This window comes from Schistocerca nitens, chromosome 5 (assembly GCF_023898315.1).
Source record: "Schistocerca nitens isolate TAMUIC-IGC-003100 chromosome 5, iqSchNite1.1, whole genome shotgun sequence".
NCBI lineage: Eukaryota > Metazoa > Arthropoda > Insecta > Orthoptera > Acrididae > Schistocerca > Schistocerca nitens.
Window position 1 is genome coordinate 367,129,293 of NC_064618.1, and position 18,733 is coordinate 367,148,025.

The following is an 18,733-nucleotide window of genomic DNA, read 5'->3' on the forward strand; positions in this document are numbered from 1 at the left end:
GGAAGAGGGGTGGGGGCTGGCAGTAGTACGCGAAAAATCCTGCCCAACACACACACCATAAGGTGATTTTCAGTGCGTATATGTCAATGTAGATGTAGTTGTAACAATTGTTTCAGTGTAATCACCGTCATCAGAACCATCTATAGGGAGTTCTAGAAGCAGGGATGAATGTCAAAGTGGTATAGAACATACAAATTTGATTGAAAATGCAATTTTTTTTGTTTTTACAAACACATTAAGTAACTTCTCCCATTTACGTGTGAAAAATTATATCCTCCATATGACAACCCAAGGACGCGCGGCAATGAACAATGCGTTCATTGAAGTTCTCAATGGCGCGTTCACGAACATCTGGTGGGATGCAGCTAATAACTCTTTTAATTTCTTCCTTCAGTTGGTGTATTTTTGTGGTTTGTTCACAAACACTTTAGATTTCACAAATCCCCAGAAAAAAGTCACAAGGCGTAAGACCGCATGATCTGGCAGGCCATTCCTGGTTGCCAGGCAAAGAGATAATTTTTTGAGGACACTTCTCATTCTGCAGAGCAATAATTTCAAGGGATGTGTAACATGCGGCACCATCTTATTGAAACCAAAACTCGTCATTTTCATCAATTAGAGGGAAAAACCAATCGGAAAGCGTGTTTCGGAGACGGGCACCGTTCACAGTGACGGCAACTCCCTCATCATTTTCCCAAGAAAGTACCGGCGGATCACTCCTTCTGCCCAGAACCCACACCACACAATCGTGCGTTGTGGATGCATCTCATCTTCCACAGTCACTCGTGCATTTTCGTTACCCCAGATCTTGCAGTCTGCTTACTGACGTACCCGCTGAGGTATAAGTCCGCCTCACCTAAGAAAATTATTCCTTTTTTTAAGTTCGCGTTCCTCGTTTGTCGAGCCAAGACCCAATGAGCAAATCGATCTCTCTCTTCCCACGATATGCACGCTTCAGCTCCTGTGTAAGTTGAGTCTCGTACACACGCATTTTCAGATGATTCGAAAGGATTTGATGCAGTGAACTTGGCGATAATTCAACTGTTGAGCTCGTCGACGAACCGATTTCTGGGGCTTACGGTCGTACTGTTTTCTTAAAGTTTGAAACAGAACGCAGTCGTCCTGTTTTCTTCACGTTTGAAACAGAACACGTGGTCTGAAGTTTCCGGATCAACTTCCGAATTGACGATTCTGTTGGAGCAGCATTACGTCCGAGTGTCACACACAATTCACGAACCGTTGCCGTGTGACATTCACTGCTTTTGTAATAATTTTTTAGCACTTGGATTCTTTGCTCAGTTGTCATCTGCTCCGGGACGGAAATACACAACTGGCCATTAAAATTGCTACACCAACAACAAATGCAGATGATAGCGGGTATTCATTGGACAAATATATTATGCTAGAACTGACATGTGATTACATTTTCACGCAGTTCCGGTACATAGATCCTGAGAAATCAGTACTCAGAACAACAACCTCTGGCCGTAGTAACGGCCTTGATACGCCTGGGCATTGAGTCAAGCAGAGCTTGGATGGGGTGTACAGGTACAGCTGCCCATGCAGATTCAACACGATACCACAGTTCATCAAGAGAAGTGACTGGCGTATTGTGACGAGCCAGTTGCTCGCCCACCATTGACCAGAGGTTTTCAATTGGTAAGAGATCTCAAGAATGTGCTGGCCGGGACAGCAGTCGAACATTTTCTGTATCCAGAAAGGCCCGTACAGGACCTGCAACATGCGGTCGTGCATTATCTTGCTGAAATGTAGGGTTTCGCAGGGATCGAATGAAGGGCAGAGCTACGGGTCGTAACACATCTGAAATGTAACGTCCACTGTTCAAAGTGCCGTCAGTGCGGAGGAGAGGTGACCGAGACGTGTAACCAATGGCACCCCATACCATCACGCCGGGTGATACGCCAGTATGGCGAAGACGAATACACGCTTCCAATGCGCGTTCACCGCGATGTCGCCAAACACGGATGCGACCATCATGATGCTGTAAACAGAACATGGATTCATCCGAAATAATGTTTTGCCATTCGTGTATCCAGGTTCGTCGTTGAGTACACCATCGCAGGCGTTCCTGTCTGTGATGCAGCGTCAAGTGTAACCACAGCCATGGTCTCCGAGCTGATAGTCCATGCGCCTGCAAACGTCGTCGAACTGTTCGTGCAGATGGTTATTGTCTTGCAAACGTCCCCATCCGTTGACTCAGTGATCGAGACGTGGCTGCACGATCCGTTACAGCCATGCGGATAAGATGCCTCTCATCTCGACTGCTAGTGATCCGAGGCCGTTGGGATCCAGCACGGCGTTCCGTATTACCCTCCTGAACCCACCGATTCCATATTCTGCTAACAGTCATTGGGTCTCGACCAACACGAGCAGTAATGTCGCGATACGATAAACCGCAATCGCGATAGGCTACAATACGACCTTTATCAGTTTCGGAAACGTGATGGTACGCATTTCTCCTCCTTACACGAGGCATCACAACAACGTTTCACCAGGCAACGCCGGTCAACTGCTGTTCGTGTATGAGAAATCGGTTGAAAACTTTCCTCACATCAGCACGTTGTAGGCGTCGCCACCGGCACCAACCTTGTGTGAATGCTCTGAAAAGCTAATCGTTTGTATATCACAGCATCTTCTTCCTGTCTGTCAAATTTCGCGTCTGTAGCACGTCATCTTCGTGCTGTAGCAATTTTAATGGCCAGTAGTGTAAAAATCAAATAACAGTTTTCACCACACAAAAGCTATCAGGCTACTAATCGGACGGATCGCAGAAAAATGAAAAAACCACGGCTGCCAACCGTCATACGACAAAGTGGCGCAAAATTCAAATTCGCCCGTATTTCCCGGGCACCCGTAACGTGTCAGACTAATCTTAAATTTGCTCGCGGATCGCAAAATTTACTACGCATTGATAGCGTCCGTCTTGGGCCGCGCCAGTTTACCGCTGTCGGCGATTAGACAGCGCGAACGTGAATAATTCGGAGTCTCGTGGGCGCTGACAGAAGCGGCGCCGCCTCAAAGCCGGCAGCAGGCAGGCGGCAGGTGTCGGCGCGTAATTGAGGCACGGCGGCACGCCGGCCGCCAGACGCCAGACGCCGCGCCTGGGCGCAGCCGACGCCCAATTACGGCGCCGCGCGGGTGGCGCTGCGACGCCCGGGCCGCGAGCTGCCTGCGCCAGCACAGCGCCAGTCGCCGCGTCACACATAATTAAGGGGTTTAATAGGCCGCCTACCTTCGGTGCAGCCACACACGCCGCCGCTGCTCGGACGCCCCGCTCGTTCGCTGCCGCACAGAGCTTGGTCGCTGACTCTGCCTCAGCTGGTTTTTATCCTTCTGAGTCTCACGCAGTACCTTGTGTCTCAGGTAACACCTTTCTTCATCGCAGCATTTCAATCCGAAATATACAAATACTTAGGCCTACATCGACGTACACTGATCAGCCACAACATTATGACCACCTAGTTTATACGAGGGTCACTCCAAAAGAAATGCACACTATTTTTTTTTAAATTCATCCCTTATTCTGCATGTTTGAAAGTTTTGCAGTGTGTAGATGCATCCCTTAGGAACAATATTTTCATTTCTCCACGTAATTTCCATCACTCTCAACCGTCTTACGCCATCTTGGAACCAGCGCCTGTATACCCGCACGGTAAAATTCTGGACCAACCTGTTGGTGCCACTGTTTGGCAGCGTTCACAAGGGAGTCATCATCTTCAAACCTTGTTCCACGAAGAGAGTCTTTCAGTTTCCCAAAGAGATGATAGTCACATGGAGCCAGGTCAGGACTGTAAGGCGGGTGTTTCAGTGTTGTCCATCCGAGTTTTGTGATCGCTTCCATGGTTTTTTCACTGAAATGTGGCCGTGCATTGTCGTGCAACAGCAAAACATCCTGCTTTTTCAGATGTGGTCGAACACGATACAGTCGAGCTTCAAGTTTCTTCAGTCTCGTCACATATGCATCAGAATTTATGGCATTATGTCCACAAGCAAAAGTCCTTCTGAATCGAAAAACACCGTAGCCATAACTTTTCCAGCACAAGATGTGGTTTTGAATTTTTTTTTTCCTTGGGTGAATTTGCATGATGCCTCTTCGTCTCTGGTGAAAAATGATGGAGCCATCTTTCATCTCCTGTCACACATAGAAGCAGTAAAGAAAAGAAAGACGCCAACAAAATTGGTGTTACAGAAGAAATAATACGTGACAGGAATCACTTTAGGCTACTTATAGAAAACGCAAACTATGAAGAAGATGAGCCAAAACCTCGACCCAAGAGAGTGTGGACAGATGAGCAGAGACGAGCACTTGGCGAGAAAATGAAGAAGTACTGGGAAGAACGGAAGAAAAAGAAACACCATAAGTCTTAAATTGTATGCGGTTCATAGCTGGCCAAATTCATAAATAAAATAATAATCACCTGTCACAATTCTTCCAAGAAATTCATCTCCACCATTCTCCTACTGTTTCAAAAGTTCGCTGCATACCGTTTTTCTTGTTTCTTTGTGAGCCACTGTCAACATTCTGGGAACCCACCTGGCACAAACCTTTTTTATCGCCAACACTTTCAGTATTCTGTAAACACTTCCTTCCCCTATCCCAGTGTACCGTAACAATTCGTTCACCGTGATGCGTCTGTCAGCAGTCACCAAACGTTAAGTCTCTGAGCATTGTCTGGAGTGTGTGCAGTACGAGGCCTGGCGGCTGCGAGGACATCCTCAATATTGCCGTGCCCGCTTTCATCACGTAACCTGCTTGCCCACCGACTAACTGTACTGCGATCAACAGCAGCATCTCCATACAATTTTTTGAACCTCTTGTGGATGTTTCCCACTGTCTCGTTTTCACAGCACAGGAATTCTATTACAGCACGTAGCTTCTGACGAACGTCAAGTCTAGCAGCCATCTTGAAGACATGCTGTGACGGCGCCACTCACGGGAACAGCTTGAACTAAGTTTGAAAACAAGCGGGAAGGATGTATCTATACACTGCAAAACTTTCACACATGCAGAATGAAAACTGTATTTTTACAAAACTGCTGTGTATTTCTTTTGGAACCACCCTCGTAGCCTGTTTGTCGACCTGTGGCACAGATAACTGCGGCGACGCATCGTGGCACGGAATAAACGAGGCCAAGGTAGGTAGCTGGAGGGAGTTGGCACCACATCTACACATCTAATTCCAGCAAATTATGGGGAGTGGGCGATGACCTCTGAAGCCACGTACAATCACATCCCAGATGTATACTCTCGGGTTCAGATCTGGCGAGTAGGATGGACCAGCACATCAACTGGAACCTGACACTGTTTTTCTCGAACCACTCGATCCTTGTGATATGGCGTATTATCTTGCTGAAAAATGCCACTGCTGTCGGGAAACACGATACTCATCAAGGGTTTTATGTGCTCTGCGACCCATGTACGATACTCCTTGACCGTCACGGTGCCTTGCACGAGCTCCTCTGCACCAGTGGATGCCCAAGTGAATGAATGTTCCCCAGAGCATAACGGAGCAGCCGTCAGGTTGCCTCCGTCCCGCAGTGCCACCCTTCGACATAATGTATCGGGATTCGTCAGACCATGCAACGCTCTTCCACTGCACCAACGTCCAACGCCCACAGTCACGTGCAAAATTCATTGGTGGTTGCCGATGTCGTACTGTTAACATTTCCACATGCGTGGGTCGTCGGTTGCGGACGCCCATCGTTAAGAGTGTTCGGTGTACCGTGTGTCCAGACACACTTTTACTCTGTCCAGCATTAAATTCTGATGTTAGTTCCGCCACATTTCGCTGCTTGTCTAGTTTTAGCAGTCTGCCCAGCCTACGACAGCTGACATCTGGACGTGGATTCGTATTGGTCTCCCCACGTGTTGAAGACACTCGTCACAGCACTCCCCGAACACCCAAGTCGTGCAGTTTCCGTAACACTCGTGCCGAACCTCCGGGCCATCGAAATCTGCCCTAGATCAAAGTCAGAGAAATCGCGCGCCTGCCCCATTCTACACACGGACAGCACGCTCACTGATACTGTGACTAGTGATGTGGAGCTCGTGAATGAGTCGTTCAAATGAACGCTTCACTCCTGTGAAGTGTGAACTAACCACTCAATTTCAATGAACTGGTACTTCAAACTCTTCACAGATAGCACACTCCACACTATTTTCTAGTTCACTCACTCTCTTCCCCTCTCCCTCACCCACGTCACTCCTCCTCCCTTCACTTCACTCCTCCCTGTGCTGCCTGTCGACGAATCGCGCCGTGTTAGTGGGGAACGATAGGTTTAGGACTGGTGGGTGAGGTGAGGGGCGAGGAGAAGGCAGCGTCAGCTGCTACCTGCAGTGCTGACATCATTACCCGTGACTATTTGTGCAGTTAAACTTCGCTTCTACGGGTAGCCTACCGTTGGCAGCGCTTGAAGACAAATGAATATTAAAGATAGAAACGAAGAGGCTATCTGTGTGAGCACGCACAGCAAACATGAAAATAAAAGGTTTGTTAATAACACTGAAAGAGGGATTTTACCTGAAATCGTACCAATGACTACAGGTGACAGTTTACGTTTTGAATCTAGTGGGTTATTATTGTCAACAAAAATAAAATCTACAGGAAAACTTCTGAATAGTTACTTAACGTAGGTATATAGACTTTGTGACAGTGTTAAACATACTCATGCCGGCCGAAGTGGCCGTGCGGTTAAAGGCGCTGCAGTCTGGAACCGCAAGACCGCTACGGTCGCAGGTTCGAATCCTGCCTCGGGCATGGATGTTTGTGATGTCCTTAGGTTAGTTAGGTTTAACTAGTTCTAAGTTCTAGGGGACTAATGACCTCAGCAGTTGAGTCCCATAGTGCTCAGAGCCATTTGAACCATTTGAAACATACTCATTCTATTTTGGATTAAATTTTAAAAGGAACATAAAATTGGACTGCATTTCGTTGGTAGCCCTATTTTTCAGTCCATGAATACAACAAATAATATTTCATTTGGCAGATAAAGACTTTTTTGGGCGCTTCACGAGAAAGCGTCGAGCAAGATTAAATGTAATCCCTTCTTTATATGTGACAGCCTTCTCTGTTTATCTTTCCTTTGTCCCCTTTTTTTTCTCTCTCTCTTTATTGTCATTTTGAAACCTGTATACAGGCAGGCCTGCAGCAGCATACTACGCCGCTCTTTGGCCGCAGAGAAACACAAAAGACAGAAATAAAGACAATTAGAGTAAAAAGATGGTGGACATATAAACGGAGACAAACACTTTTTAAAATACAAGGTGCCGTTCACGGGCGTAGAGTCCAAGATAAAATTGTTCAGACACTTGGACACAGACAGAAATGCCCTTTGTCCCCTTCGATCATGCTCTATTTAAGATAACTCAGACGCTGTAAGAGCGTAAAACGTTGCGTGCACGTTACTCCATAGTTCCGCCATCCGTTGGAAAAATTGTGAAGTATTAGGCTAGGCGCGCACAGGCGATTTTTCAGTCGGCGCGACTGAACAATCGCTGTCGCGGAAGTACATTGTGGTGCGCACACAGCGGCAGGAAAATCGCAACTACTCTCAGTACCAGCACGGATTTCATCGAAACAGCTTGTTTGGTGGCGCTTTTACTACGAAAAAGAGCGAGAAAACAGCGCAAATGTCGTTACGGGGTGCATCCGATTGTAAGTCAAAGACTAGTGAAAGGGCAGTTTTACAAATTACACGAAGAGTTACAAAATCACCAAAATAAATTCTTTCAATACTATCGAATGAATAAGAATAGTTTTGATACACTGCTTCAGACAGTAGGACCGAATATAACAAAACAAGATACGACATAGAGGAAGTGTATACCACCTGAGGAGCGCTTATCAGTGACTTTGAGGTGAGCACACATTATTTCATTCAACAGTTTTTATTGCCCTTTTACATTATTGATTAGATACATCAAGAGAATCGTTTCATTCAACAATTGTTGTTGCCATTTTACATTACTGATCAGATACATCAAGAAAATCACTACTGCAAGTCGAAACTGGCGAACTTGTTTCATGAGAGAACTGCAAAACCATGTTGCGCATAGAGGTTTCTGTGGTCTTGTTGCGGTTGTCAGGAGAGGGGCACACGAACAAATTTTGTGGAGGTTCCGTTTCATTTAGTACATTTGAAGAATACGGTTGAACGAATGAAGATGCTGGAGAATAAGTTGCTTGAGTGGTGTTATAGCACATGTTCGGATACTGTGGAAAAACCGGTGAAAGCTGATAATATCTGGCATTCCTCATCACATTCAGTATTTCTATTTTCGCGTAATGTTTCTGTTCTTCGTTTAACTTCGCCAGCATGGGGACAAGCATTAATGCAAAATTCTTATCCTCGTTAACTTCTTCTTTTTGTCTGTCTTTTAATATATTTAATAGAGATTCCTCGTAGGACGTAACCTTCTTGGCCTCTCTTTTCGTAGGATGTCGTACTTTTTTGCTCTGTGCAGTATCGTTGCTGTTTTGTGAAGACAGACTGGGGGGAGAAACTACTTCCTTGTTTCCTGTGCTACTGGGCATGATTTAGATGTTGCTGGTGGTCGGTCTGTCTTCCATCTGAGGGAGCAGAAATAACATTGCATCGAAGTATAGATATTTCCTCCGTTTTCTTGCAGCCTCGCCAGACGACGATTTTTTCTGTGATGCCAGTTCTCTCGCGAAGCAGTCCTTCAGATTTTTCCACTTCCTTTGAATTTCTTTACCTGTCATAAATGAAATTATCACTGTATATAATTTATTATAAGTATTTACCTTAATACTTCTATGAGTAAATATTAATGTTGTTACTGAATATTATTTCTTCCAGATACCTTGCAACTGGAAATAGCTTTCGCTCATTACACTACGAATATCTACTGGGGGCCACTACAATCAGAGAAATTGTGAAGGATACGTGCGAGCAGTTGTGGCAGTGTCTACAGCCTGTTCATATGGCAGAAAAAACTGAAGATGATTGGAAGATTATTGCCGAACAGTTTTTAGACAGAACTGACTTTCCAAATTGCATTGGTGCTGTGGACGGGAAACATGTGAGACTGAAGAAGCCTGCTGACAGTGGCTCAGAGTTTTATAATTACAAAAATTATTTTTCGACAATACTTTTGGCCGTAGTGGACGCTGACTATTGTTTCACTGTGATAGACGTGGGCTCTTACGGAGCCAATGGGGATTCTAATGTGTTCAAGAAATCCAACTTCTATCAAAAACTGAAATCTAATCAGTTAAACATTCCAAATCCTCAAAAATTACCACAAGACGAGGAAGGAGAGCCTCAACCTTTTAATTTTGCAGGAGATGAAGCATTTGCACTGTCTAGACATATTCTGCGGCCGTACTCGAGGAAAAACCTGACAATGAAACAGCGTGTTTTTAATTATAGACATTGTCGTGCTCGTAGAATGGTGGAATGTACTTTGGGGATTTTGGCTAACAAATGGAGAATATTTCATCGACCTACGGATGTGGATGTTGGTTTTTCAGACATAATCATAAAAGCATGTTGTATTCTGCATAATTTCGTAAGACGAAATGACGGTGTACGAACTGAGGACGAGTCGTACGAATACCTTCTGAAAGCTTGTGAGCCTGTAGGAATAAGAGCTGATGCGTGTGGTATGCAGATACGGGATTATTTTGCAAACTACTTTGTGACTCCACAAGGGTCAGTATCTTGGCAATATGAAAAAATTGAAATTGTTGTAACTGTGATGTCTACATGAATGAATAAAATAAGTGAACCATGAAATACCTTTGTTAGTCTTTTCTGGTCCAGGCAGTTCAGTCCAGTTTCGAATTAGACTGCAGCATACTTCTCCCCATAGTTTCTCTTTCAAATTTCGATCACTGTATTCTTTTAATTTCCTGTTGTAGAGAGCTGGTCGCTTTTCTACTTCTGCAATTAGCCTTTCTGAATCGACAACACAACCTACAATGTCATCCGTAGCGCAACTCCCGTTATCAGACATGCTGCTGGCGCACTGAACTCGTGTGTATGCAACACAGAGCGAGAGCGACCGACTGAGAAATCGCGTCGCTAGTGCGCGCGGGCCCATGCCAGTGCCTGAGAATCATTCCACACCTGCGACAATCGCGTCGCGCGTGAAATAGGGACGGTTGCGTCTTTTAAATCGCCGCTACTTTTTTGTCGAAACGTGCGCGCGCTCCTATTCGAGCCACTGTGTTTCATTCTTGCGACAAATAAATCGCGCGACGGAAAATCGCCAGTGCGCGCCTAGCCTTACGAAGCTTTATTGTACGAGCGAGGCGAAGCGAGCGTAGCAGCGGCTGAGCGGCGAACTGGGCAACTTCGCTAGGCTTCCGTACTTCACGAATGAACTACTTCATTTGAACGCTTCACGGCAAAGAGTGAAATGAATGAAGTAGTTCACGGGAATGAACGAGTTCGACCCATATCTAACTGTGACCACCTTGCGTGTGTCTGACTAGCAGTCATTCCTCGTCAGGTGTCGCTGCTGTCGCCTGGACAGGTTTATATCGATAGTAAATCGGTCATCATAATTTTCTGACTGATCATTGTACACTGACGAGCCAAAACATTACGACCACTGCACATCGCAGGAAAGTGCCTTATGATTCGTACAGAAATTGACGTGCTCCAACGGTTGAGAGCCTGAGGGAGATGAAACCCGTTATGGCCCACAAAAACGTCCAGCTTCAGTGGCTAGCTCGCAGGTTCCATTGTCTCTGGGGCGGCGTGTGGGAGGGTTGCTTCACCCCAGCCACAATTTCCTGTTACGCCTGGCCGTCTGAACAGCCAGCGTCCATTCAGCGTGGCAGAGTTCTTATACGTTCTTGCAATTTCATACCGTCGAATATTCCGAGACTCAAAACTCGCTGACCTCTAGCAGCTATCTTACGGCTTTCCCGTACCATTTCGGTCAGTCATCTCTACCCCTTTTCATTACTCAACACTAATTGCATTGATCAAGCTGTGTGTTCCGTCTCAACATAACGCCCCTTTTATTTAGTGAGCGGTTCAAGACACTGACACCAGATGTTTGCAAATAATAGTACTCACAGACGCACTTAACTTTATTTGATGGTTAATACACCTAACTGTTTTACCAATCGCTGCATTGAAGAAAGCATTATTTATTTATTTATTTATTTTTTTCATACCTGAAGCCACTGTGGATTCTCTTCCCTGCGGAATTAAGTTGATTATCACAGTTAATGCTGGTGTTACACTTTGTTACCTTGGTGCACCCTTAGGATGACTTTTTTTCTGGTGTGCTTATGCAGAGGCACTATTTTTTGAAAGAAATTTTTTGCTTTTGACTGTAGACTTTTATTCATTTATATCAAACAGTCACGATTACGGATTCAGGTGCACTTGAATTTGAAAGTTAATATGATGTGCAAATCATAAAGTGCAGGTCATAATGTGAAAAACAAAAAAGTTATTAAATATTTAACAGCATTACTTACATCTCAAAATATGTCCGACCTGTCTAAATAACATATTGTCGAAATAACGTATGTCTGGTAATATACACCAGTCATAGCATTAAAGGTCACGAGTACATATCAAAAACACATAATATGGCTGATATTGTGCATAGAAAATAAACATTAACGAACTGTAGTGCGTTTTTGATAGAACATTGCTATGACCTGCGTTCATCACACCCATACATAGACAGACGTTGAATACTTGTCAAAACGAGGGCAGAGATCGTTACAAAGAGGCAGTATTGTGTGAGCAGCGGCAAGATTATTGACTGTCACTTAGCATGTTTTCCACCTGTGTCAATGATTTGTTGTTGTGGAAGTTGCACTCAGTAAAAAAAGAAGGAAGACTAGGGCTTGATGTCCCATCAATGTCGTTACCGTCATAGACGGAGCACAAATTCAGATTGGTGAACGGCGGGGAAAAAAATCAGTAGTATCTTTTCATAGGAAGTACTCCTACATTTGCCCTAACCGCGTTATGGAAATCATGGTAAACTTAAATCTGGATTGGCAAAGGGGATTTTAACCTGCCCCCCTTCCCAAATGTGATCCCGGCGTCGCACCACATTGGTTTGGAGTCCACGCTAAACTGTCGGTCTCCCTATAACTAGGTGGGTAAGTACGTTCAAATATCAGAGGAAGGCTGAGGCATACTACCTTCCTTACGACAACACCTAGGAAAGCACTGCAGGGTTCAAACTAGTGCGGTCCGGTCACTCGGCTGCAGTGTGCGAGAAAGAGAGAGAGAGAGAGAGAGAGGGGGGGGGGGAGGACGAATAAACTTCCCACAGTCTGGCGGAAGTTGCTGAAAATGACCGACACTATCCCGCTTAATGACGTAACGGCCAGCAAAGACTTTCACTTCCACGCAGGTGTCACACGCCTCCAACAGGCTACGAAGTTGTAATGGCCGTGATGGAGAACGACTTCTACTCACTATGCTTCTTCACGCGGGTGCAGTCTCTAGTTGTAACCAACATAACCAAGAACCGAAATGAGACGAACATGTAAAATTAATGATAGGTAAGGCAAACGCAAGATTCAGATTTTGTATTTAGACATAACTGTCATCAAGGAGTGTTACTGAATGAAATTTAAATTTTTATTTCACACCACAAACGACACAAACGGCCACCACGACCGTTTGTGGTGTCAAACAAACATTTTAGATTTATATTTGTTGGATGTGTTCTGGTAATGTGCAACCCGTCTACCAAGAAAACCACAAACAGTTATTGTAAGATGTACCGCCTACGCTGTACGAATAGTAAAAAGAGGATATGAACGAACATTGAACCGTTTCACCAATTGTCTCGAGGAAGAAATCGAGGATAGGAATCCATTTCTGGAAATGACAGTCTGCTATCAAGCCACCCTTTGGCAGCGAACGAGGCTCGTAAGCTGTAGTGTTTTTGTGACAGGCGTGGATGCGTTCAACTTTAAATAACGTCCTGTTAGGCCTACTGCAAGAAATTACGCTTGCAGTCCGTCAGCGTACTTAGCTCATGGCTGCTGTCGAAAAGATGTCACAGTGGCAGAAGTTGACCCCCATAACTTTAACACCCTTTGGCAACATTCATGACGTTCTAGATAACGGTTGCTACCCTCAGTTTCTTCCTCTACTAACCACTGAACTTAGTCGGTATCGCCTTGATATACGCTGTGTATCATGAAGTGCTCATTATGGTAAGGTCTTACGGGACCAAACTGCTGAGGTCATCGGTCCCTAAGCTTACGCACTACTTAATGCAACTTAAACTAACTTATGGTACGGACAACACACAAACCCATGCCCGAGGGAGGACTCGAACCTCAGACGGGGAGAGCTCTGCAGGCCGTGCAAAGTGCCCTAGACCGCGCGGCTGCTCATGTTGTATAAGAGGGGGGGGGGGGGGGGGGGGGGGAAGGGCACGGATCTGATTTCCATCCCTTACATATCCCTCTCTGGCTACCGTTCTATGGGTTACGTTACAAGCATCGATCTGGAAAAAAAACTCTGAAGGTAGGTGAGCAGCAGTAAAAGAGATGAAGGAAACCCTACTGATGAAATGGGTCATATAGCGATTGAAACAACAAAACCATGAGGAAAGCAGCTTCATTCTCAAGGATCGCCCAGAATTATGTAACAGATTGCTGAAGTGAAACGTCTGTAGTGATGCACTCTATGAAATGATACGTGAGCAACGTGAAATCGAATAAAGAAAGAGAAGGTTAGAGTGTCTATACTATGAAAGAAGAGAAATCGAAAACCAAAGAAATCGATAATCTACGAAGTGAGACTACAAAGTTATAGTCACTATTTTGTACTCCGCTACGATTGCAAACAGGGATGGAGCGTCGCAGCAGCCGCAGTTGGATCAGATACCTGAGTTTGCAGGTAGGTATCACTAGCACTCGCGGAGAGGCATAAATTATGCGACGAGAAATTAATTAAATCTCCCGTATAAATCACGCAAGGAGGTTCTGGCACTCTGCCCGCGGAACATCTGGTAACTATGCATGCACCTGCTCCCTCCCACCTCCCCCCCCCCCCCCCCCCCAAGGCTGCAGTAGACCAGCTAAACATCAGATGCCGCGCCAAGATAGTTTCATAACTGTCTCTTACGTTATGTACAAGTGTGCGTTAAAGTACTGTTGCTATTGAATTTATGATTTCTGCAATTATCTATTCAATGTGATGCTGCAAAACCCAAAATAAATAATCTACTGCTTCCCTATAGCGTTGGGCAACGGCCTTGCCGCAGTGGATACACCGGTTCCCGTGAGATCACCGAAGTTAAGCGCTGTCGGGCGTGGTCGGCATTTGGATGGGTGACCATCCAGGCCGCCATGCGCCGTTGCCATTGTTCGGGGTGCACTCAGCCTCGTGATGCCAATTGAGGAGCTACCCGACCGAATAGTAGCGGCTTCGGTCAAGAATACCATCATAACGACCGGGAGAGCGGTGTGCTGACCCCACCTCCCTCCTATGCGCATCATCCACTGAGGATGACTGGCTGTCAAATGGTCCCGGTAGGCCACTCGTGGCCTGAAGACGGAGTGCTTTTTCCCCTATAGTGTTCGTACGACGGATACGCATGTAAATTTAATTACCACCTCGTAAAAATGGAGTTACGTAAATTAATTGTTTATTGTTGTTACACATCTGTGGTTCTGGTAGACAGTACCGTAGCACGCCCTTAGAGCAGCAGAAACTGATCAAGTTGCGGAGCGTGCAGTAATTCGTTTTCTGCATTAGAAGAGGAGCAACGGTGCAGTACTTCATGCTGAGCTGATGAAGCTGTACACCAACGATACATCATGATACGAGACAACTGTTAGGTGGCACAAGTACTTCTTCCAGTCTGAATAACGGAAGAACAAGTGCCAGACCATCTCTCTGCAGTCGCAAGACAAGTGGAGGCCATGGTGCTCGGAGACCTATCACAATCGAGGCGACAGGAGAAAAAGTTAAATTCTGTCATGATCCAGCTGACAACATCTTGCGTGATATTTATAACATGACAAACGTCAGCGCCTGTTCAGTTCCGCTACTGCTCACACCCAATCAAAATGCCCACCGTACAGAGGCAACAGCCGAACCTTTCAACTGGGTCAGACCAGAAAGGTGACTTCTGTATTCACCCATTCAGCGTGGACGAGTGTATCACCGGGACCGGGTGTATTACTGTAGTCCCGAGAAGCAAAGCAAACAACTGAAATGCGTGGAATCACCATCGCCGAAAAAGACGAAGACCCAACCACCATATGAAAAGGTGATGCTTAGTGTTTTCTGGGATTGCAGAGGTGTAGTTCAAAAAGATGATACTCATAGGGTGAATGGTTCAAATGGCTGTGAGCACTATGGGACTTAACTTCTGAGGTCATTAGTCCCCTAGAACTTAGACCTAGTTAAAGCTAACTAACCTAAGGACATCACAGACATCCATGCCCGAGGCAGGATTCGAACCTGCGACCGTAGCGGTCTCGCGGTTCCAGACTCCAGCGCCTAGAACCGCACGGCCACTTCGGCCGGCCATAGGGTGAACACCGTCACTAGAGCGAACTAGCGAAATCTGATAAAATTACCGGATACTGTCAAAATGAAGCGTATGGCAAGCTGTCCAAGGGCGTGTATCTGTTTAACGACCAGGCACACATACCATTTCTTTGAGTTCTCAAATTTTGCCTTACTCTGTATTCTCCTGACATGACATCCAGTCGATTTTCCTCTTTCCTCGGATGAAGAAACTATTGTGTGGCAGGCATTTGCAGAATGACCATGAGATAATTTTCAAGATGCAAAGTGGCCGGAATAGTTAAAACGTAGACTTCTACAACCAAGGTCTGCGCCAACTCGTTCATCGTTAAGAAAATGTGTCGTCACTTTGAAGAGTGAATATTAGAGAAGGATTAGCACCACCATCAGATTTCGTGTTTAGAACTAGATTCTTTCCAGTTAATAAAACTTTGCGACTACTCCGTGACAAAAATATTGCATCTGGTATGCAATATATACACAGTCCAGTCACATTAATGAGACCACCAGCTGCTACGGTCGCAGGTTCGAATCCTGCCACGTGCATGGGTGTGTGTGATGTCTTTAGGTTAGTTTGGTTTAAGTAGTTCTAAGTTTGGGGGACTGATGACCTCAGATGTTAAGTCCCATAGTACTTAGAGCCATTTGACCCATTTTGACCACCACCTATGTTCAACTTCGAGGTGCAGACGGCTGGTGGCAACACTAGCAGTGGAGTGTATATGAAACATGTCGGGGGATGCGGAAAACAGTACAGTCGTAATCGTAATGCGGAAACGGCGCGATTTACCTGATGTCCAAAAGGGCGCGATCATTGCCTTTCGGGCCAAGCGTGGAAGTACTTCCCAAACGGCTAAGTTCTGTAAAGTGTTGGCGTGCCGCCGTGCTTAAAGCACCGTGCATGACAAAATGGCGTCATCTAAAACCGACGTGAAGGAAACTGTGGTTCAACATGAGCCATATAAGACGGCGGTACACGACAGCTGCGGAGATATATACGTGAGAATAGACGTGTAAATGTAGATCAACGTACCGCCCAGATGAACCAAGGGGGCTGCAGTGTCTCCTCAATGACCGTTCAGCGGATGTTGCCACTTAAGGACTTCGGTATCAGGCGCATGATTCATGCACCCATGCTGACTGCTGTACGTCGGCGACGGAGGCTGGAATTTGCACGCCCATACCGCAACTGGATGTCCACTGAGAGGCGATAGGTGGCATTTCCAGATGAATCACGTTTTACATCCATTAGCCGTTGGCCTGTACGGCGTGGAACGTCTGAAAGCGAACACCCTGTAACAATTGTCGGAAGGTGCCAGGCCGGAGGAGAGATGGTTCAAATGGATCTAAGCACTGTGGGACGTAACATTTGAGGTCATCAGTCCCCTAGACTTAGAAGTACTTAAACCTAACTAACCTAAGGACATCACACACATCCATGCCCGAGGCAGGTTTCGAACCAGCGTCCGTAGCAGCCGCACGGTTCCGGACTGAAGCGCCTAGAATCGCTCGTCCACAGCGGTCGGCCCTGAGGAGAGAGCGGCATTGTCTGGGGAATGTTTTCCTGGCATTCTCTAGCTGATCTCATCATTCTGGAAGGTAGCCTACATCAATACAAGTCCTTTGAGACCACGTCCCTTGGTACGATGGCCTCTACCAGCAGGGCGATGCAATGTGTCACACAGCTCACAGTGCACGTGCGAGGTTCGAAGCCCATCAGAGTGAGTTTACGATACCGCCATGGCTACCAAACTCCCTTGATTTAAACCCAATAGAGAACTGGTAGGGTCACCTCGATCGGTCTGTATGCGTCAAGGATCCTCAACTGAGAAACATAGCGCAGCTGGCTACATCCTTGTCAGTGTCTTCCAGAATGTCATTGAATCTCTTCTTGCAAATTCTAGCAACGGTCTGCGCTGCAAAAGGCGGTTACTGAGGCTTTTTTCGACAGGTGGTCACATTAATATGACTAGACAATGCACGAAATAGGCGGAATACCGTCATAATTCTATAAGAATGTATTAATTCCTGCTCTAGGTATCGAAAGGTCTGCGTATTACTGAAATATCTAATAGGTCATGGTTACGAAATACTGTCACAAATTACTTGCTAAGAATGGAAATGCTGATATAGGCGACCTCGTGAAAGATCGGTTTGGACTCTGGAGAAATGTAGGAACATGTGCGGCGTGCCTCGTCCTACGGCTGTTGTTGTTGTTGTTGTTGTTGTTGTTTTCATTCCAGAGACTGGTTTGATGCAGCTCTCCATGCTACTCTATCCTGTGCAAGCTTCTTCGTCTCCCAGTACCTACTGCAAACCTACATCCTTCTGAATCTGATTAGTGTATTCATCTCTTGGTCTCCCTCTACGATTTTTACCCTCCACGCTGCCCTCCACTACTAAATTGGTGATCCCTTGATGCTTCAGAATATGTCCTACCAAGCGATCCCTTCTTCTAGTACAGTTCTGCCACAGATTTCTCTTCTCCCCAATTCTATTCAATACCTCCTCATTAGCTATGTGATCTACCCATCTAATCTTCAACATTCTTCTGTAGCACCACATTTCTAAAGCTTCTATTCTTGTAGAAACTATTTGTCGTCCACGTTTCACTTCCATACATGGCTACACTCCATACAAATACTTTCAGAAACGACTTCCTGACACTTAAGTCTCTTCTCGATGTTAACAAATTTCTCTTCTTCAGAAACGCTTTCCTTGCAATTGCCAGTCTACATTTTAAATCCTCTTTACTTCGACCATCATCAGTTATTTTTCTGCCCAAATAGGAAAACTCCGTTACTACCTTAAGTGTCACATTTCCTAATCTAATTCCCTCAGCATCACCCCACTCAATTCGACAACATTCCAAGATAAGTTACATAAAGACTAATGTACGAAAAACAGTATGTGTAAATTCATAGACTGGTTTTGACAGTGTTGACTTGAATACACTCGCGAAAGAAGGGGAGGCAGGGAGTTAAGCTAGGGTTGTAGCCTATCCTCAGTGCTACTCAGTCTGTACATTGACCAAGCTGTGAAAGAAAACAAGGAGAGGTTTAGAAAAGGAATTAATTTTCAGGTAGAAAAAATTCAAACTTCGTTTGCCGATGACATTTTAATTCGATCAGCGCTTGAAAGAGCAAATGAATTGATAAAGTCCTGAAAATAGTTTGCAGATGGACATTAACAAAAGTTCGACAAATAT

The 18,733-nt window shown here is 45.5% G+C and overlaps 1 protein-coding gene and 1 pseudogene across 4 annotated transcripts in view; both read left to right on the forward strand.

The window, feature by feature from the left end:
- Positions 1-18,733, forward strand: part of LOC126259233 (irregular chiasm C-roughest protein) — a 1,966,280-nt gene that overhangs the window by 1,590,070 nt on the left and 357,477 nt on the right. The gene's annotated exons all lie outside the window — the stretch shown is intronic.
- LOC126261137 (5S ribosomal RNA) lies at positions 14,233-14,350 on the forward strand (annotated as a pseudogene).